The 23,506-nt window shown below is 38.6% G+C and overlaps 1 pseudogene; it reads left to right on the top strand.

Moving 5' to 3' along the window:
- LOC120183056 overlaps positions 1-23,506 on the top strand; it is a 37,535-nt pseudogene that overhangs the window by 599 nt on the left and 13,430 nt on the right.

The raw sequence follows: 23,506 nt of genomic DNA, 5'->3' as shown, positions 1-23,506 counted from the left end.
AATAGATGTATGTTTTGCATTTTGTGTGGCAACATATATTGCAAGGATGAATGTTGGTGTGATCTTTATGTTTCATCATGTTTTCAAAGTTTACTGATACAAGTACGGAATTGCTTTAATGGTGCTTCCAGACATATACAGGAACTATTTTGATTGCTGTGAACCCATTCCGAGAGCTACCTCATCTATATGATTGCCATATGATAGCACAATATAAAGGGGCAGCCTTCGGTGAGTTGAGTCCACACCCTTTTGCTGTAGCAGATGCTGCATACAGGTACCTTGTTGTTTTGACCAGACATTCATTTTATATGATTGCTTATATTTGACAATGAAACAAATTTCATTAATTCAGACTCATGATCAACGATGGAATAAATCAATCAATTTTGGTTAGTGGTGAAAGTGGGGCTGGTAAAACAGAAAGCACAAAATTGCTGATGCAGTATCTTGCATACATGGGAGGGAGAGCTGCTTCTGAGGGAAGAACAGTTGAGCAGCAAGTTCTGGAGGTGAACATGGCTATGAATTTAGATTTGTGTGACAATAAGTTAAATGTTGATAGTTTGAATCTGCCATCCAAGTAACTTCGTTTATCAACTTTTATTTTTGTTTTCGGCTAATCTGCAGTCCAATCCTGTTTTAGAAGCATTTGGTAATGCAAAGACTGTTAGGAACAATAACTCAAGGTGAGGGTATATGCCTTTAATGTAAATATCTTACATTAGTAGATTCTATGCTATAATAATTTATTTTGCCTTTACATGCTTGTTTTGAATGATGTAGTCGTTTTGGTAAGTTTGTGGAGATTCAATTTGACCGGAGGGGAAGAATTTCAGGAGCTGCAGTCAGAACTTATTTGCTAGAAAGATCATGTGTTTATCAAGTGTCTGATCCAGAGAGAAATTATCATTGTTTCTACATGCTTTGTGCAACACCACCAGAAGTAAGTAGTTTTTGATTGCTTTAATCAAGTGGCTGATAAAATATTTGATACAATGTGTTTTTGTATAATCATACCATCAATAAGCATTTTCCATGTTTAATTTTAGAGATATCTAGAATATCTTTCTTTTTTTTGGGTACATTAAGTAGAAACCTCCTACTACCAGGAGTTTACATTCTAAGGGTTGCTCCGCCTTTGGCATTCGCCATTAACGGAGGGACAAGTTCTTCTGGTGGGTTCATTAGAATCTTCACCTCGTTATCCTGTTCAATTGCCATATTTTCTAGTCTGACGGCGCACTTATTACCTTCTCACCAAATGTGCTTTTTTCTCTTATCCAACCTTCTTTTTGGAACATTTCACATTCCTTTAGTAGAGAATTTCCTGGGTGATCCTCTAGGTCTTCCTCGTTTAGAGCTTCTACCACCCATTTAGCGTCCATCTCTACGATGAACTTTCTTACCCCTAATGACTTTGCTAGAATAAGCCCTTGTCTTACTCCCCATAGCTCCGCTAGTGCGCTGTTTGTTCTTCCAATTTTTAACATGTACCCTCCAATCCACTCCCCGTTTTCATCTCTAATAAGCCTTCCTGTTGCCCGACCGGTCGAAGCTTTCCATGTTCCGTCAGCATTCAAGATTCAAACTGATGTGATTCCGGCTATGCGCCTTACATCATTTTCTGCAATCTCCTTGAGACCGTTTGATCGAGGCAAGTTGTTTGCATTCGAGAAGCTTCTAGAAGTTTATTCGAGCTTAATATGGGAATTTCAAACCAACTTTAGATTTTCGAAAGCCTTTTTCAATCCAAAAGAACCTCCACCATCATACTCAAGGCTGGATTGTGAAGAAGGAACAACCAAGTTTAAGGGAGGATTTTATCTTTTACTTGTTCATGAATTTCCATGAGTGTTAATAATTTTTCATGACATTAAGTTGCATAAATAAATAAGCATGCTACTTCATTTAAGCATGAGTTCATCAAAGCATGTAGGTTTTTATGAAGCTACTTCATTTAAGTATCCTCTTTCATTCAACAAAGATATTTAATCAATAACAAAACCAGATACTGCTCTATGAATTTCATGTTTAACCCAGGAGATTTCAAATTTCACGAGCCTAGGCGTTTTTGAAAATTATTCTCTCCTCCGTCATCCACTCGTTGTCCGCCGCCGTCGCCAGCCGTCCGCCGCCACACTCCGACCTCCGTTCTGGACGTCGTTTTTTCCTGGAAGATCGCCGGCCCACGCCGCTTTCCGCCGTCCGTGCTTAACATCGCCTCACCAACGGACTCAACATCAGGGATCTAGGCATCGTTTCACCAGGGAGAGACTAAAACTTAGTGGATCTTGGTCTAGGCCCTTCGACTAACAGCTTGTCGGCGACGCTTCTTCTTGTCCGACGACGGCGCGAATCATCACAGCAGTAAAGCCATAATCTTTACTATTTTCCTCTCTATGCGGCTGTCGTCTCTCCACAAAGCAACCAAGTCAGCCACGTTCGCCGTCTATCTTTAGCTGTTGTTTTTGCTCTTTCCATCACCCTTTCTTCCTTTGCTTTTTTTCAACCTAACCCATCTTCCTCCTCCTCCTGAGTTAAAGAAAAGCTAAAGAATGAGTTCCCAGGCGGGTGTTGCTACCCCACACCATTACATTTCCTCTCGGCAAAAACCAAGGCAAGATGCAGAACAGGCTTCGGTTTTGCAGTCTGTGGAGGCGAGGATTTTCAATTTAAGAACTGCTATTTTGGCTTTTGATAGCCTTGTTAATTACCTCGGTACTCTTAAAGATACCGTTGAATTACGCGACAAATTGTATACGACAAGGCTTGATATTGAGCAGCTGGTCAAAGAGTCTTCAGCTAAACTAAGGGAATCAAGAGAAGCTGATAAAGATACAAAACCCTTAAAGAAATCTACCGATGACAAGCTTGCAGTAGATTTTCAAGCAACTCTTGAAGACTCCCATAAGGTTCAAAGGCTTGCAGTTGGGAGGGAGACAGTAGTTTCAACTGCTGTCCCCGAAAAAGTTCTTCCTTCCAGTTACGATGTTTATGAGCTGGAGAAAAATCTATCCAAAAGTCTTGCACATCAACAGCTTCTGGTTACAAAAAAAGTGGCCAAGAATCGCGAGGAAGAAGCTGAGAAACGGGCTAAAGCCGCAGCTCACAGGGCTAAGTCTGGCCGTCAATCCAAATCTGGGGAAAACGAGATCAAAAAAACTTTGAAAAATCCAGTTAAAAAGGCGAATCGTGTGGAGATTTTGGTGCCGAAGGTGACGGAAGCAGAGCTACATAAACAGACAGAGGAGCAACAGGCGCCGACGTTGAAGAAAGTGGAGAAGGAGAAGGAGAAGCATAGTATGACTGCGGCGGAGGAAGAGTATGAGAGGATTCTGTTGGTGACAAAAAAGAATAGGGATGATTCCTTGGTTAAAACAAGGAACGTGGAAGAGACATCTGCGCAGAGTTCTGGGACGGTTAACCAATCACCCAATCGCCACGGTTTTAATTACTGGTGGAAGAAAGATTATCCAAAAATCAGTAATGGATATGGATTTGGCTGCTTTACGTTATACATTGAGAACTTACTAGAGAAGATCCATTGGAAGAGATTTGGATCTTTATTTTGTCCATTCGGTCAGGTTATGGATGCTTTCATTCCAACCAAAATAAATTCGAAGGGGATTCGTTTCGGATTTATTCGCTTTGCAACAATTGGAGAAGCCAGGAAAACGATCTCAATGATGAATGGAGCTCGCATTGATGGTAGAAAAATTGGAGTCTCTTTTGCTAAATTCAACCCAAGACATTCTTTTTGGAGAAAGTCTTCGTCAGTTGTTCATCAAAAGCCTGAGAGGGAAGATGTTACAAGAAACAGTAGACGGTGTTGTTGACGAAACTAAACTTCAAGTTTTGGATAACTGCCTAATGGGGTAGTGTAAGGACTAGACCAAGATCGGCAATCTTGCTAGCCAAATGCAAGATAAATGACTCAATGGTTTCTCGTTAATGAGAGCTACTGGGAATGTAGTTCTCATGATATTCGAGGACTCTGATATGTTGAATAGGGTGAAGAATGAACAATCAAAGACTCTTGCCGAGTGGTTTTCCAGAGTTGAAGCTTGGTCGGAGAGTCTAGTTGTAGAGTGCCGTCGAGTATGGGTAGTTTGCGAAGGGATTCCATTTCACGCGTGGAATTGGGGTACTTTCAAGAACATTGCGGCTAGGTGGGGCAAGTTAATATCAATTGATGAAAGCTCTCAGTTTCCTTCATCTTTTGATCGTGCAAAACTTCATATCCTCACAGAGAATAGAGTGAGAATTGATGAGTTGTTGAGTTTGAGGTTCGGTTCTAATTTTTGTAAAATCATGGTGCATGAAGTTGAGCCTTCTTTCAAACCAATCTCTTGGATCCCTGAGGAAGTCGATGATTCTACAGAATTAAGTGGCAAGGATACTTGATTGAAGGGAAGGGAATCTGGTTTTGTTTAATTGAAGATAACTTATCGAGCTGACTTTTTTGGTGATTTTGAATCTTGTTGGTTTTGTTTCAGGTGTTGTTTTTATGTATGTCATGTCAAAACTGTGGGGCTGTTTTTCCTTTTGATAGAGGCTTATCTTAGGTATAGGGTGATTGCCTCTTGATTTTTGTGGTCGAGAAGGCAAGAGCTTTAGGTGATTATGTTTTTTTAATAGTGTTTATCCCCGTTTGAGGGTATTTCGTGTTTTCATATGTAATGGGTGTTTCATTCAATAAAATATGAGGTACTCTTTTCTTCCTTCCAATGTTCATTAACATACTTCTTGGTATGTGGACGAATACGAAGGGAGTTTTTAATGAGACCTCCAACTTCTATAAAAAAAATTCAACAAAGATAGTTCACTAATTAAATTAGTTCATTCATTTAAACTAGTTTAAATGTTTTCATAATATGTTCTTATTTTATTTTATTCAAGCATAAACATTTCTTACTTTTGTGTCTAGGTGCAAGAGGGAAGTTGAACAGTCTCAACAGATTCAAGAATATCAGTCAGAATGTATTCTAATTCTGGATGTGATGCAGACATTTTTGGATCCAGAAACCAATTGAAAATTATTCCTCTATCTCTTAGCTTTCCAACGCCTTTTGAATCACCTCAATCCGATATCGGGAGTTTGAGATATGATCGAATTACCAAAGAAAGTGCAGGCTGTAATTTTCATTACGGGAATTTCATGCATGGATTATTTGGACGAGTTTGAGCCAAAGAAGAGTCCTTTCATCTTCTATCAAGAGACAAGCAATTGAAGGCTATCTTAATTCTTCTATTCAAAGCTATTCAAGGATTAATTCTTTTCATCTTTTCAAGGCTGTTCATATTCTTGGAGAGACAATGCATTCAATCCTTTTTTAATTCACCTATTTAAGTCTTACTTATCATTCTTTGAAGGCTATTCACATGCTACCAAGGAACAAGCAATGAAGGCTGATTTTATTTCATTTAATCATCAAATTAAGTGATAAAATCAGCAAGGAATTTGAAGAGACAAGCTGATTTGGACATGTAGGATGTCTACATTCATTCTATGACTTAATTTAACCTCTTTTCTTCAATTTGCAAGCAAAGCAATGCAACCCAAGAGTCACCGCCTTCTTGGACGAAAATAAGGCCATATTCAACTTCAAAATATCTAGATTCATCCCCAAAATGATCTAGAATATTCATCCAACTTTGAAGATAAGAAGACAAAACATTCAAGTGCATTTTATTGCTAAATTGATGAGAATGTTATCATCTTTTGAGTCTTTTCATATGCTTACTAGAAATACTATAAATAGACACCTTTGAGATCATTTGTAGACAAACAATTTGATTTATGAAAATACTTTGAAAGATTGCTTTCACTTTAGTTCTTGGATTAGAACTCTATCGGTTTCTTGTCGGTCTTGAATCCTTCATCCATTTCATCTTGTTATAGAGTTGGTTCCTAGCTCTACTATCGCTAGTGGGTCACGTTCCACCCTTTATCACTTCGATTCCATCTTTATTATATTGTTGGTTCCTAACTCATATATAGTTATAGGGTCACAATCTATCCTTTGAATTGCTGTCATTCTCCATGCCAACCACAAACATCCTTCACCATTTTCGTTACATCCATTCAACCACTATCACCACCACACTTCTTTCATTTGCAATCCACTTCAACTTCATTCTATCATTTCCATTACTTTCATACACATATTTATATATACATATTTCCCTTTTTATAACTTTGTTTGTACATTTTGAGTCTTCAATCAAAGCACTGCGAAGTTCTTACTAGAATCACAATCGGGTAACATCGTATATGACTCGGAACACATAACCGGGATCATATCACAAACGCCTTCATGTGGTTTCAACCATCTCACCCAATGGGGCTATTTCATTATTTTGATGTGGTCTTTTCCAGATGCATCTTGAATATCTCTATCCATCTTGTGACCATACTGTTTCACTTGACTTGGGTTCGTGCTTCTGTTCTTAAACATGTGATCATTTCTGTTCTTCCATAGCCCCCAGATAAAGGATGCGAAAAGAGTGCCCCAGTATATCCCATCTCCACTATTCCTTCCCTACTGACAATTCTTTCTTAACCAGTCCTTGAACTCCCTTGTCTCAAACTTATCGTCATATTCTGTCACCCTTAGTTCCTCCCAAACTGTTTTTGCCATGTTGCATTGCCTCAAGATATGTTCTATTGATTCCAGCTTGGTTCGGCATTCCTTGCAGCTTGCATCTTCCGTTAGATTTTTCCCAACTCTTATCTCGTTTGTGTTTAATTTATTCAGCAGACATAGTCAGATAAAGAATCTGATGCACTCAGTGGTGTTCAGCCTCCAGATCTAATAAGTTTTCCTTTCTTCCTGATTCAAATTTTCCTTGTTCTTTGCTTCAGCATAAGCTATTTCTACTGTAAATTTTCCGTCCTTCGAGTAGCCCCAAACTACCTTGTCTTGTACCTATCCAAGCGTCGATATTGGAATAGGGGTGCCTTGGATTTGTCGTTTCGTTTCATCAGAAATCATGTTTTGGACTCCCTGTAAATTCCAAGTCATCTCTTCAGTGATAAACCCAGCTTCTAGAATATCTTTTGTTTGAAAGATTTCTGGATTGTCTTAGTTCCAAAATTTACTGTCAAAAAAGGACTTGTGCTGGGAAATTGACTTTTGAGCAGGTCTTTTCCATATTTATAGCTTCAAATATCAATCTATTTGCAGATTGGGGAGAAAAAGGTCGTTTGATACTGGAGAGTGATTGCAAGAGTGCTCTTGAGTGGATTAAGGACCCTTCGGCGTGTCCTTCGAGTTTTGAGTCCATTGCTAGGGAAATTGAGTCTGTTGTTAAGAGTAATGAGGTCCTAATTCGTTTCATTCAAAGAAGCGTAAATTGGGAGGTGGATGAGTTAGCAAAAAAAGGGATTGGCTAATCCTAGGAAGTAAGGTGATTTGAGTTTAGGTTGTCTTGGAAAATTGTAATGGTATGGTCACTATTTTCTAGTTTGTATTCCTGGGGGCTGTTTATACCCCTTCCTTTATCTTAATAAAACTTGAGGTACTCTTTTCCCCCTTCCGCTTTTTGTCAGTCTACCTCTTTGGTTTTCTAACAATTATGAAGGGTTTTTTAAAGAGACCTCCAAATCTTATAAGAAAAAAAATTATCAATCTATTCGGATATGATTAATGATTGAAGGTTATTTTTTTGATAGAAGTTGGAGGTCTCATTAAAAACTCCCTTCGTATTCATTCACATACTAAGAAGTATGTTAACGAACATTGGAAGGAAGAAAAGAGTACCTCAAAGTTTATTAATAATAATACCCAATACAAAAGATAACACGGAATATCCTCCTATGGTGATATACACCATTACAACAAACACCTTAACCTCATATAACCTCATTCAAAGTCACAATCGAATCACCTTATTTCTAAATACACGATGTTAGGTATCTCTTTCAAGGAAGGGAAGAAGGCTTTTATTGATAAAATTGTGAGTCTTGAAAATGGTTTGGAGGTAGGAAGGGAAGGGTGATATGTGGGTTCGCAGGGAATATTTTTGGTGTTTGGTTTTGGAGTCAATATATGCAGAAATTTAGTATCCTTACTTGGAACATTAGAGGTTTAGGGAGGAGGGAAAAATCTTTAGTAGTGGCAAGGCAAGTTAAGAAGTTAAAACCTATTATGATTTTCATTCAAGAATCTAAACTTGATCAGTGTCATGCGTCGATCATAAGGAGGATTGGAGGAAATTTGTTGAAGGGAGTGGTGGTTTCTCCTGCACAGGGGTCTAAGGGTGGATTGATTAGTATGTGGAATGAAAACGTTTTCAATGTCACTAACCGGCATGTTCATATTAGGTTTATCGCATTAGTGGGGAATTTTTTGAATGGCCAAAAGGAGTTTGTCTTCATTAATATCTATGGACCTGTTATTGAAGCTGAAAAGGAGGAATTCTTTGGGGAGCTGCTAAGTTATGTTAATTTGACGAATTTTCCAGTTTGTATTGGGGGTGATTTCAATGTGTATCTTGTTCCGGAAGAAAAGCAAGGGAGATCACAAAATTGGCATGCTATTGAAACTCTTAGATCATTTATACAACAAGCTAACCTTGTGGATCTGCCTATGTCAGGAGTAACTTTCACCTGGTACAGTAACAGAGAGTTGTCAACATGGGTTAGACTAGATCGATTTCTAATTTGTGGCAGATTTTTGAACAGCTTTCCTAGGATTTCACAATACCTTTTACCAAAATCAATTTCAGATCATAATCCGGTTTTGTTGGAGGATGTTAGTCACAATTGGGGCCCCAAACCCTTTAGGCTTTTTAATTTTCTGTTAGAAGAGAAAGGGTTTGATGATTTGGTTGAATGCTGTGTGGTTGATGAGAAGAAGAAGAGGAATAGAGGGGGGATTTTTAGGTTGTTACAAAATGCGAAGAAGAAGATCAGAAATTGGCCTGGCAGCAGTCATTTAGGGCTGGAAGACTCTATTTCGCTGCTTGAAGTGAAAATAAACGAATTGGATTTAAAGTCACAAGGTGGAATGTTGTCTAAGGGGGAATGGGATCAGTTGATTGAATTCAAAAATGAGCTGTGGAGATTGTTAAGGATCGAGGAAAGCATTTGGTGGCAGAATTCAAGAAATAGATGGATAAAAAACGGAGACAAAAATACGAGATTTTTTCACCTTACTGCTATGAAAAGAAATAGTGTCAATACCATTCATTCTTTGAAAATTGAAGGGGTGGTAATTTCAGATCCAGTTAAGATAAAAAATAGTGTTTATGAGTTTTTCAGGACTACATACAACACAAAAGCAGCTTTTGAGGTTGAGGGTCTAGATTTTGATTTTATGAAAATTTCAGTAGTTCAAAGAGCTAATCTGGAGGAGGAATTTACAGAGCAAGAAGTGTGGAATGCAATTTCTTCTTCAGATAGTGCTAAAGCTCTCGGTCCGGATGGTTTTACCATGGGTTTTTATAAGAAATACTGGAATCATTTGAAGGAGCAGATTATGGAGTTTTTTTCAGATTTCTTTGAAGGAAAGGAGTGGGTACACGGGGTTAACCATGCTTTTATTACCTTGATCCTAAAGAAAGGTAATCCAGAGAGTATAGAAGACTATAGACCCATTAGTCTTGTGGGAAGCCTATATAAAATTTTATCAAAAGTGCTTTCAAAGAGACTTATTTCTTGTGTCAAAGATATTATCAGTCCTAATCAGTTTTCATTTATTCCGGGGAGACAATTGTTGGAATGTGCTTGTGTGGCCAATGAAGGAATTGACAGTTGGAGGAAACAAGGGCTTAAAGGGGTTGTCTTTAAAGTAGACTTCAGCAGAGCGTATGACACAGTGGAATGGCAGATTGTTATAAGATTATTGAAAGAGATGGGTTTTGGTGACAGGTGGTGTTCTTGGATCACACAATGTATTTCCACAGCTTCTATATCGGTCCTAGTCAATGGGTCCCCTACAGAAGAATTTCTTATTGATAAAGGATTAAGGCAAGGATGTAGCCTCTCTCCTATTCTGTTCAATGTTGTTGGGGAATTGCTTCACAAGATGCTTACAAAAGCAGTGGATTTGGGTCTGTTTCAAGGGTTTTCGTTCGGCAATGATCAAAATTCCTTTAATTTATCACATCTACAGTTTGCGGACGATTTAATTATATTTTGTCGAGCCTCTATTACTCAGATCAAGAATGTTAGAAGAGTTTTGAGGATCTTTAGCCTAATGACGGGGCTCCATCTCAATTTAGCCAAAAGTAAACTTTATGGTATTAATATGGAGAATGACTTACTTGAAGAATGGGCGAGGGATATTGGCTGTTCTATTGGCTCTTTCCCGACAGTTTATTTAGGCCTCACTTTGGGTGCAAAAAAGAATTCAGAGAAGTTGTGGGAGCCGGTCATAGAGAATTTTAGTAGAAAATTGGCGGGGTGGAAAGCTTCATCTTTATCCATGGCTGGCAGATTGGTGCTTATAAAGTCGGTACTTTCATCTTTACCCATTTTTTACCTATCTATTTTCAAGATGCCATCTATTGTTTCTCAACAGTTAAATTCTTTGGGGTGGAGGGGGCGAGAAGAAGAAAATGCATTGGGTTGGAAAAAGATTTGTAAGTCGTTGAATGGTGGAGGCTTAGGAGTTGTTGATTTGAATCTTACCAATCGAGCGTTGTTGGGGAAGTGGGTATGGAAGTTTGCAAATGAGAAATACTCGATATGGAAGAAATTCTTTTGTAGTAAACATAATGTGAGTTGTCATTCCTTGAATATCACTAAGGCCCTATCTCATAAAGACTCGTGGATTTGGAGGGGAATTGTCAATAACTTCTTAAAGAATGACTTCATTGGAGGGTGCCTTAGATCTCAGCCAAAAATACAAATAGGGAATGAAAAATCTGTCTCTTTTTGGAAGGATAATTGGCTTAGGGATTGTCCATTAAAAATTCTTTTTCCTAGGATTTTTGCACTTTCTACTAACAAAGGTGGGAATGTGGCTGATTTTGGTAGTTTTGACTTGAATGGATGGGAATGGAATATTAAAACGAGGAGGAATCTATGTGATTGGGAAGTGTTGCAGTTGGTTGAGTTATTAAACAGCCTTAAAGACATTAAATTGATTGAATCTTTGGAGGATTACCTGCTGTGGGATGGCTTGGGGGACGGGCTGTTTTCTGTCAAAAAGTGCAGGAAATCTCTAGAGACTGTGTATGAGGATACATTTCAGTGGAGAAACTGTGTATGGCTGGGATTAGTCCCTCCTAGAGTGGAGACTTTCCTTTGGCAGCTATCTCATCAAAAAGTTGCTGTTAGGATGGAATTGATGAAAAGGGGGGTTACTATTGGGGAGAATACTAACTGCCCTTTGTGAAACCTGTGTGATGAATCAGTCCAGCATCTTTTTTTGTTCTGTCAAGTTTCGTGGGAGCTGTGGAATAAATTAATTTGTTATTGGGGTATAAGTCTAGCTTTTCCAGTTGACCCTCCTTCCTTACTTAGTTCCTGGTCTGATTTGAGGCCTTCTTCGGTTATTTGGAAGTTTATTCCAGGTGTAGTGCATTGTTCAATTTGGAGAACCAGAAATGAAATTATCTTTGATAATGGTAAACTAGACAAGTTTTCACTGTTTTTCACTGTTCGCTTAAGGCTAGCAAGATGGTTTCTAGCAAAATATCATCTTTCCTATATTAAGGTGGATTCTTTAATTGGTGATCCTTCCTTGGCAGATAGTATCTCTGCTTCTAAGGAACTACTCAGACCTGGGTGCTGGTGGATTCCTCCTCCAGTAGATTTTTTTAAATTGAATGTGGATGGGCTTTTAGTAGAGTTGGGAGAGTTGCTGGAATAGGGGGTCTTCTCAGGGATTGGAATCGGGTTATACTTATCTCTTTTTCAGAAAATGTTGGTCCTTCTCATCCCTATTTAGCAGAATTGAAAGCTGTTAAAAGAGGCATTGATATCTTTGTTTCTTCAGAATGGTTGTTCAAGGGCAGACTCATTATTGAATGTGATTGCAAGCTGGTCGTGGATTGGATCAAAGATCAAGCTTTGGTTCCTCTTTCCCTTTTAAATTTTGTTAAGGAAATTGTATCTATTGTTTCTTTTAGAAATTTTATTGTCAGGTGGATTCCAAGGTCTTGTAATTGTGAGGTTGACAAGCTAGCAAAAGAGGGGATCGGGTGATTTTTTTGTCTGTTTCAGTTGGTATCTGTTTCTGAGCCTAGAAGCTAGAGGAGTGTGTGAGGTCTTATGTTGTATGTAAAAGTGTTTTTAAGTCATATGTAACTTGGCTTTCATTAATAAATTGAGGTACTCTTTTCCTCCTTCCGCTAGTTGGGCCTTACCTTACGGATAAGGTCCACTAAGAGGGAGGTTTTTAATGAGACCTATTCCTATAAAAAAAATACACCTGCAGCAATAGGATTAAAACAACGCAACAGAACATAATACAAAAGAGAAGCAACACCTGCAACCATATAAACTAAATCAAACCACAATTGGAGAGACGAGATCTAATGAGATTCGTCTTCTTCAGGAGCCCAAGAGTTTGGCTTGAATGAAGGCTCAATCTCATGCACCATGATCTTGAAGGAGTTGTCACCAACCTTCAATTCCAACGTCGCATCAATTCTCGCACCAGCCTTTGCGAGGACTTGAATTTTTCCCCGATCAAAGGATGATGGTAACTGACAGCTTTCATCGATTGCTAGTAACTGACCCCAACTATCAGCAATATTCTTGAAAGTATCCCAATTTCATGCGTGAAACGGAACACCCTCGCAAACTAACCATACTCGGCGACACTCCATTACCAAATCTCTGACCAAGCTTCGACTATGGAGAACCACTCTGCGAGAGTCTCTGATTTATCGTTCTTCACACTTCTCAATGAAGCAGAGTCTTCAAAAATCATTAATATCGCATTACCAGCAGCTCTCATTAAGGAGAAGCCAGTGAGGCACTTCGCATGCATTTGTCTAGCGAGATGACTGATTTTGATAAAGTCTTTGCACCACCCCACTAGACAATTGCCCAACACCTGAAGTTTTTCTTCATCTATAACGCCTTCAACTTTATATTGATTCTTGCTCGAATCATCTTCCAACCCGGACTTGCGGAGAACATTGTCGAAGACTTTCTCCAATAGGAATGACGAGGTTTGAATTTAGCGAAAGAAACACCAATTTTGTTGCCCTCGATATAAGAGCCATTTGTTTTTGAGGTCGCTCTCCTTGCTTCTTCGATTGAAGCGAAGCAAATGAAACCAAAGCGAACTCCTTTTGAATTTCTTTTATTTGGAATAAAAGCATCAAGTACCCGACCGTGGGAGAAAAATAAAGATCTAAACCTCTTCCAATAGATCTTCTCTGGTAAATTATCAACAAATAACGTGTAACATCCAGACTTGTCCTTACTGCGCTCCTTTGTGGAAGACTCCCTGGTTCCCTCTTGGACACCATCTACTGCAAACTTTTCATCGCAACACCCAGTTTTAACAGGCACATGAATACTAGAAGATGCTACAGAAGTTGGATTTGGCAATGGTAGTACTGGAGGAACAGGAAAATGTCCATACTTGTCAAAAGCATCAGAATTAGTAATTATTCCTCTTTTAACAACAAGATTCTTCCTTTCCATCTCAATGTGCAAAAGGGACTTCAACTTAGCATCAAAAACCATTTTCTAAAGGGCATCCTTGGCAGCAACTGTAAATTTTGCATTTGAGAAGAGAGCGAAACCGTTAGGCTTTTCTCCCTTATAGCTCAATTGTGAATCTTCAAAACCTGGAAGCCATCTTAGAAGATTCTGCAGCTCTCTCTCTTTGACATATTCAGGTAGACACATAATGAAGATAGTATGAACCTCGACATGATGAGAAGGGTGAGATGGCGGAGAAGGCGCAGCTGTAGAGGGTGGAGGAGCTTGGACCGTAGATCTCTGCTGGAGAGAAGGGGGGATTCCAGCACCCGGCATGTGAAGAAAACCGTTGAAGATAAAAACCCAGAGACTTGACGAAACTATCCTGGTTGCGCGGCCGGCAATGGTGAAGGTTGTGACTGCCTGCGAAGAAAGAAGGGTGGACGTGAATAAAAGAATCCAACATATAGATATTGAACCTGAGGACAGATGAAACTTCGTAAATGTCCTAACACCCAAACCCTCAGAGGTGGTTTAGATCGGGAAAACAACTTGACAGAACCATTGTTTGTTATGTTTTTGTCAAACCGGTCAACGATTGAAACACATAGAAAGGCCACGAGTCTGGACGCAGGATAAAAGGGATTTGTTCGCGAGTATACGACGAACCTAGTGGAATGAAGATGTACTGGCGACGGACGCCGGCGTGAATCGGTGAAGAACGGCGTTTAGATCTGCACCGAATGAATGACCTCGAAAAACAAGTCTCGAAAAAGGAATTAGAGTGGGGAGACGATCTTCCTGATGAAAAACGGCGGCAAACGGATGACGGAGTGTGGTGGCGGACGACAGACGGCGATGGAAAAGATGAAATGATGGATGAAAGCAAAATCACCTTGAACCAAGAGAGAAGCGGGAGTTTCTCTCACTAGGTTTGAAATTCATTGTCAGAAATGTCTCTACAATATGATTGAAGGTTATAATTTGGGTCTAACCGTGAACATTTTGTTATCTCACACTTATTCTGTCATTTCTCCATCTCCCTCTTATTTTTTGATTTCTTTGTTGGTGTCACACTCTTAGCCTATAGAAGAAAAACTTACATGTTAGTGAGTTTCACTTTAACATTTTCTTAGCTAAATTTATTATTGTTAAATTGGGGTCTTTTATGTGATCTATATAGATTCTGGTTCAATTTCAGTTGTGGAATTTCATCTATCATTTTTATTATAGAATACAGTGACTGGAGGGGTGGGAGGTAATTTTGAGGCCTTGGGATAACATTATAATGGGATTGTGCGATGGCATCTATTTGATGTGATTGTAGACATCGATGGTGGGTCAAATAATTATTCAATCTTTACCTTTTGAGTACAGTTTGTTGCTCTTGGTCCACCTTTATTTTTGGTTTAGTTCTAAAAGATAATTTGGATTTGAAAGCTGTATTGGTGTATCATATCTATTATTTCCAACTTTAATGTCTACTGATTTTTAATTGGATTTCCTAGCATGTCAGTGGTCTCAAGAGAAATTAACAGCTTCTCAGTTGTGGTATATAACATAAAATGTGAGGCAGTTCCTTGTTTCTTTAAAACCCCTTTAGTCTTTCGTTGAACGTCTCTGTAGTGTAAGAATAGCAAATTTTTCTCGGCTTATATCTTTGTTTAGTTATGAATAGTATTTAGTTTATTGTAGAAATTTCTCGTCTCTGAAAAAATTAGAGCGAATTTGTCATATGATTCTTATGCTTCAGATCATCAATGATTGTTCCCCTGCTTGCTTTTGTTTTCCTTTTTACTTTTCAGGATATTCAACGGTACAAACGGGGAAATCCAAGAACATTTCACTATCTGAACCAATCTAATTGTTACGAATTGGATGGAATTGATGATTCCAAGGAATATACTGCAACGAGAAGGGCAATGGAAATTGTTGGAATAAGTTCTGTGGAGCAGGTATTTTAATGAAAGAGAAACTCATTATACAATACACAATGTTTTTGAAATTGATTTGTCATCTTTTTGGTTTTTGCGTTTGTCCCTTTTAAGGATGCAATATTCCGTGTTGTGGCTGCAATTCTCCATCTTGGGAACATCGAATTTTCTAAAGGGAGGGAAATAGACTCTTCAGTGCCCAAAGACGAAAAATCACGGTTCCATCTAAGAACTGCTGTTGAGCTTCTAATGTAGGTGGACAATATCAGGGTTTCACTAGCATATACTGAAAGACATAATTCTTTGATATTTGTTCACTTCATGTGCTTTGTAAGATAATAAATGGATCATTTAAATGCTGTTATTTTTTTAGGTGTGATGAGAAGTTACTAGAAGATTCTCTTTGCAAGCGTATAATTGTAACTCGTGATGAAACCATTACAAAATGGCTGGATCCAGAATCTGCTGCACTTAGTAGAGATGCCTTGGCTAAAATTGTGTACTCGAGGTTGTTTGACTGGTACGGTTCATTCTTTCTGTTTGAGGATGACATTTCAGAGTTGACTGTGCTTATTATTTGGTGTTTTGTTCAGTTGTGGAGATTTTTATTAGACAATGGGTTTCCTTTTTTTTCCCAACAGGATTGTGGATAAAATAAATAGCTCAATTGGTCAAGATCCTGACTCGAAGTTCTTAATTGGGGTGTTGGATATCTACGGATTTGAGAGTTTCAAGACAAACAGGTGCTTAATTGGGGTGTTGGATATTTTATGATTGACTGAAGATGGTTTTCTGAAACCAATGGATTGAAATGGAAGTTGTGTATAAATGAGGCACATTTAAAACTCTTGTGGTAGTCATGCATTAATTGAGACTAAAAGACGTTTTGATTTTAGGAAGCGTATTCTTTCACCAAATTTTGCCTTTTAAAACATGGCAGTGATTTGAGAGTTCACAGAATGAGTTCCAATTGTGCTTCTCTGCAATAAATAAATTTAGTTGTGATTAAAAATAAGAGACTGTGATCTTGTTAGATGTGTGCTATTTGCTACCGTTTATCTGATGTTGATGTATCTCTTGCTTTTGCAGTTTTGATCAATTCTGCATTAACTTGACCAATGAGAAACTGCAGCAGCATTTCAACCAGGTTTGTGTCTGAAAACATGCTTACACCATGCTTAACATATCTCATTATTTGTTTCGTAGTTTGTGATGCATAAGTTTCTGGCTCCTCAGCATGTCTTCAAAATGGAGCAAGAAGAATATACTAAAGAAGAGATTAATTGGAGCTACATTGAGTTTGTGGATAATCAGGATGTTCTGGACCTCATTGAAAAGGTCTGTTGGATCTACCTCTTCAATTTATTTGGGTGGCCTTTTAAAGACTATTTCAGTATTATTTCATCTGTACCTCCAATGTTCATCCCCATTCAAGTTAATCTTTCTATAGCTGTGGAGTTGGTACTGTGCTGTTGACTGTATATCTGTATTAAAGGAAATTTAAGTTACAGCCTACTATTACTATGCACCCTTGCACCTAATTATTTGATACGGTTCCAGTTTTTGTTGCATCCATCTGGCATTCTAAGTTTTCATTGAACACAAGTAGATGTGGTGAATGAACAATATATGTAATGTAGTGGTCACATCTCCTTACTTTCAAGATCTTTCGATCTTCTCCTTGACAAATGAAATTGCCTTTTGGCAAGACAGAGTGCCGAACTCTCATTACATATTAGGTGTAGGGGTGTTCATTTTTCGGTTAAAATCGAATTAACCGACAAAACTGAAATTTTGGTTAACGGTTAATGGTTTTTTTTTAACTTTGGTTATTAGTTAATTCGGTTCGAAATTGGTTAATTAACCAAATTAACCAAATTTATTAAATATTTATTATTTAGCTTTAAGGGTGTTTAAACTTCGGTTTTAACCGAATTAACTTAAAATATTAAATATATAATATATAATATATTACTATTATTTTTTTTGATAAAAGTAGGAGGTCTCATTAAAAAAAACCCTTCATATTTGTGCCTTTCATAAAGGAAAGAAGCAACTAGCGGAAGGAGGAAAAGAGTATCTCATTTTATTGATATAACATAAGAACAACAATAATCCTTTGTATTACATCAGAAAAGACTATCCTCTAAATACGCAGAAAACATCCTAGATGTATTCAAATAATCACCCAACCCCTTCTTTAGCTAACTTATCAGCCTCCCAATTGCAACCCCTAGGAATAAACTTCACTATTAATGCCCTAGACATTACAAAAGACACTATTTCCTTGACTATATTACTAAAGTACACAGGAGCTGAAGAAGGTGACTGGATCCATTCCACAACTGTTTTACAATCACTCTCCAGTATCAATCTACCCTTAGTTAACCAAACTGAGGAAAAGAAAATTTCAGTTACTTTTCTAATTGCCTTTTTTTGATAAGATAATTGCCTTCAATTCGGCTAATGGAGGAGGGCCTGGTCCGACACTTTCTGAAAACGACGTTAGAGTGAAGCCATTTGAATCTCTAAGAATGCCCCCTATGCCACCTGCCAACCCATCTTTTCTAACAGCTCGATCAACATTGAACTTGAAGAAACCCACATGAGCAGAAAGCCATCTCTGCAAAGACCAACTCTGAACCTTTGAGCACTTGATCCCGTCTGCTAGAGAGGGATCAACAATCAACGAATCAACCGAGATGGAAACTTGATGGAAATTGGCTAAAAATCACTTAGCTAATCTAAATCTGATGATGAAGAAGAGGGAATACCTGTCTAGGTCCCGGTTCTCGAAGACATTAGAGTTTCTATGTTTCCAAATAGACCAAAGAACAACACCAGGAATAAATTTCCTGATCATAGAATTTGCCATCAAATCAGACCAAGAACTAAGGAGGGATGGAGGGTCACGAGGCAAAGCTGTACAAACATCCCAAAACATGAAGAACTTATTCCAAATCTCCCAGGCAACTGAGCTTAAAATAAACAAATGCTGGACAGATTCTTCATTCTATTTACATAGCGAACAAAGATCACTGTCTGCCAAGGGAACCCCCTTTTTCTTCAACTCTGATTTCACTGCCAATTTTTGGTGAGTTACTTGTCATAGAAAAGTTTCTACTCTTGGAGGAACCAACCCCAACCATACCCATTTCTTCCAAAAAGAACTCTCCACATGATCCTTAGCTAGAGTCATTCTACATGATTTCAGCGAAAACAACCCATCTCCCTTCCCAGACCATGATAGAAAATCATCCACTGCCTCAGACAACTTTATGTTGCTCAATTTAATCATTAGATCCAACCATTGTTTCAATTCTAGTCACACAAATTTCTTCTAGTTTGTATATTCCAAGACCAACCATTAGAATCATAACAACCAAAATCAACCACATTACCCGATTTATTTGAAGACAATGCAAAAATTCTCGAAAATTGAATTTTCAAAGGGGTATTGTCTACCCAAACTTCATTCCAAAAGGATATTGACTTACCATTCCCACTTGGAACCTAAAATGAGATCTTAAACTCTCTCCAGTCGAATCGTTCTTTAAGAAGTTGTTGACCATACCTTTCCATATCTAAGAGTCTTGGGGAGAATACACTTACTGACGTAGACAAACTGTCTACATTATATTTGCTACAAATTAAGTTTTTTCCACATGGTGTCTTTCTCATTTGCAAACTTCCAAATCCATTTCCCCAACAAAGCCCGATTAGCTAAATTTAATTCCAAAACCCCCAGTCCTCCATGTTCAATCGGACGACAAACCGTTTGTCAATTCACCCAATGGATACGGTTTTTCTCTGATCCATCACCCCACAAAAATCTAGCCATCAATGAATTAAGCTTTTGACTAACTTTGCTCGGCAATTTGAAGATTGATAGGAAGAAAATCGGAAGAGAAGACAAAGCAGACTTCAGAAGCACCAATCTGCCAGCCATGGATAGTGAAGAAGCTTTCCACCCAACCAATTTTTTGTTGAACCTCTGAATAACCGGATCCCACAGAATATTTGAATTCTTCTTTGCTCCTAATGGTAACCCTAGATACTCCGTAGAGAAAGAACCCAAAGAGCAACCTATGGACAAGGCCCAATCTTTAAGGATGTCGACATCCATATTGGTTCCATAAAGATTACGTTTCGCTAAATTCAGATGAAGCCCAACCATTAAGCTGAAAATTCTCAAGACTCTTTTAACGTTTCTAATTTGTCCAAGGGAAGCACGACAGAAAATGATTAAGTCGTCTGCGAACTGAAGATGTGACAACTGACAAGGATTTTCTAACCTTCCAATAGAGAAACCATAGAAGAGGCCCAGATCAACAGCTTTAGCCAACATCAAATGAAGTAACTCGCCTACTAGATTGAACAATAATGGAGAGAGATTACATCCTTTTCTTAACCCTTTTGACATCGGAATCTCCTTAGTGGGGGTGCCATTCACAAGGACATAAATTGACGCAGAGGATAAACAGTACGAGATCCACGAACACCATCTCTCGCCGAATCCCATTTGCTTCATGATTCTTAGAAGAATTGGCCATTCAACTGTCATATGCTTTACGGAAGTCGACTTTAAAAACAACACCTTTTAGCCCCTTTTTCCTCCAATAATCAATATATCGATTAATTCAGTCAATCGACCAATTAACCAAACCTAGTTCGGTGCGGTTAATATTTGTTGAAAAAAATTTGGTTAATGGATTTTGGGCAATTCGGTTTGGTCGGTTAACCGAATTAACCGATTGAACACCCCTAGTTGGATGGTGGATGAGTTATTATTATTTTCAATTTTTTTTATAGAAGTTGGAAGTCTCATTAAAAACTCCCTTCGTATTCGTTCACATACTAAGAAGTATGTTAACGAACATTGGAAGGAAGAAAAGAGTACCTCATATTTCATTGAATAAAACACCCATTACATACGATACCATGAAATACCCTCAAACGAGGATAGATGCCCTTACATGAAACATAATCACCTAAAACTCTCGCTTTCTCGACCATAAAAATCTAGAGGCATCCATCCTATACCTAAAAAAACCTCCATCAAAAGGAAAACATCCCAACAGTTAATGATATAACATACAAGAAAACAACACCTGAAACCATTAAACCAAAAACATCCGCCTTTGAAGGGAACTCCACAAAATACCAGCATGATTCTAAATCACCAAAAAATCAGCTCAATAAGATGTCTTCAATGAACCAAAACCACACTTACTTCCCTTCAATCAAAGTATCATTGCCACTTAATTCAAAACTCTTTTCTTTTTCTTGCGTTTTTTCACCACACGATTAGTTCTAAATTTCCCAGGGATAGGGGGTACTACTGGGGTGTCTTCCATTAATTGAATTGCATCACTAGATGAACTATGAGAAGTAAAGAGACCCATCATAAGAACATCTTCTGAGGCCCTGAGGCTAACTCCATCAAAATCCACAGCCTCCATTGTGTGTAACCCCAATTTAATACTCGAATTCTCATCACTTTTGACACTCTTTATGAGTGGAACCTCTTCTAATTGGGTACCTTCAATTGCAACATCTTCGACGGGGCAATTTAAACCTGAGGATGACACTGACGATCCTGACAAAGAATTCTCCGATGTATCCCCGAGAGAATAAGTCAGATCTGGAGAATCATCGACTTCCTCAGGGGTCCAAGAAGTTGGTTTGAAAGAAGGCTCAACTTCATGCACCATGATTTCATATAAATTAGAGCCGACCTTCAAACTCAACGACTCATCAATTCTCACTTTAGACTCTGTGAGGATTTGAAGTTTTGCACGATCAAAAGATGAAGCAAACTGAGAGCTTTCATCAATTGATATTAGTTCGCCCCACCTAGCCGCAATGTTCTTGAACGTACCCCAATTCCACCCGTGAAACGGAATCCCTTCGCAAACAACCCATACTCGATGGCATTGAACCACTAGACTCTCCGACCAAGGTTCAACTCTGGAAAACCACTCTGCAAGATTCTCTGATTGTTCATTCTTAACCCTTCTCAGCAAAGCAGAGTCCTCGAATATCATGAGAACTACATTCCCAGCAGCCCTCATTAACGAGAAACCATTGAGACCTTTATCTTGCATTTGGCTAGCAAGATCGCCTATTTTGGTATAGTTCTTACACCACCCCATTAGGCAGTTATCCAAAACTTGAAGTTTAGCTTCGTCGACCACACCGATTACTGTATGGAGATTGTTACTTGTAACATCTTCCCTCTCATGCTTTTGGTGAACCACAGGCAAAGACTTTCTCCAAAAAGAATGTCTTGGGTTGTATATGGCAAAAGAGACTCCAATTTTACTACCATCAATGCGAGCGCCATTCATCTTTGAGATCGCTCTCCTGGCTTCTCCAATCTTTGCAAAGCGAATGAAACCGAACCGAAACCCCTTTGAATTCCTTTTTGTTGGAATGAAGGCGTCAATAACCTGACCGTATGGGCAAAATAACGATCCAAACCGCTTTCAATGGATCTTCTCTGGTAAATTAACAATGTATAACGTAAAGCAGCCAGTTCTATACCCATTGTTGATTCTTGGATAATCTTTCTTCCACCAGTGATTAAGACCATGGGAATCCTGTGGTAGGATTTCCACCTTAGAAATCTGCGCAATGGCCTCTTCCACGCTCCTTGCTTCAACCAACGAATCATCCCTATTCTTGTTTGTCACCAACACCATCCTCTCATATTCATCCGCTGCCACTGTACTACTCAGCTTCTTCCTCTCCTCCTCTGATTTCTGCACAGTCCTTGTCTGCTGCCCATGTCTCTGATTTCGTTGCTTTGCTTCAGTCACCTTCGACAGTATAAAATCCACCCGTTTCGCCTTAAAATCTGATTTTTTTCAAAGGCTTAATGAGCTCATTTTCCTCTATCTCGGACTGACGACAATTTTTATTCTGACGAGCTGAGGTTTCTGCTCGATCCTCTGTTACTGCCACACGATTCTTGGATGTCATTTTTTAATGTAGATTTGAACGAAAAACCAGAGAAGTATAATGATAGGGAAGATATGCCTTCGTATGTGAAAACCTAGAGCCAGCAACGGCGATCTGGAAATATAAGTTTTTCTCAGGAAGATTTCCGTTGAACGGCAGTGGGTATTCACAGTAGAGTACTTGGGTTTTTGTCACGAGCTTCCGGCGAGCACAGTGGAACTGTTGAATCGAAACTCGGAAGACTGCTGGTGGAAAAGAACGGCGGAGAAATGCAAGTAGATTTGCTCCGATTGAAGAGGAATCTAACAAAAAGAACCATGATTAAGGAAATGCTTTGGGTAGACGAAGATCCTTGAGAAAAACGGCGTCAATAGGAGGTCAGAGTACGGCGGTGGATGGTGGTCGGAGGACGGCGGACGACAAGCGATAGACGGTAGAAGGCTAACGATGGATGACGGTCGTGAGGGCTGTATAAACGACACTCATATTTTCTCTCTCCCTCTGCCCCTGGAAATTTGAAATTTGAAAACGCCTGGGTTAGAGAGAAGCTGGAGCTTCTCTCACTACTTTTAATTTTTACTCGATGGAATATCAAATGATTGTCTTGGGTTATTGTTATTTTCATGCAATATAGAACAATTGGTAGTGACATCTTTGATGCTTTATTCAATGGAAAATGTTAAAATATGTGAAAGACCTGATTGATGAGGATTCTGTTGTAAAGTTTTTAGCTTGAAAACAGGATAAGCAATTTGGTGGAAGAAAGATGTGAAAGAGAAATCTAGAGAGATAAGATGGATTAATTCTATTGGATTAAATTCTTTTGTTATATTAACCGAGTTTTAAATCTTATTTTAGTTTCATTCTTGTATTCTTTTAGGATTGTCCTTAAGGATTTATTAATTATTGTTGGATCCCTCTTTGGGACTTTTTGGTGTGAACTTCTTGAGTTATGATATGGCTGTAATTTTCGTTATCTTTGTCCTTGAGAAAT

The sequence above is a fragment of the Hibiscus syriacus genome, unplaced genomic scaffold (assembly GCF_006381635.1).
Source record: "Hibiscus syriacus cultivar Baekdansim isolate YM2019G1 unplaced genomic scaffold, ASM638163v2 tig00112738_pilon, whole genome shotgun sequence".
Taxonomy (NCBI): Eukaryota; Viridiplantae; Streptophyta; class Magnoliopsida; order Malvales; family Malvaceae; genus Hibiscus; species Hibiscus syriacus.
This window is presented reverse-complemented; position numbering and strand designations above follow the sequence as displayed.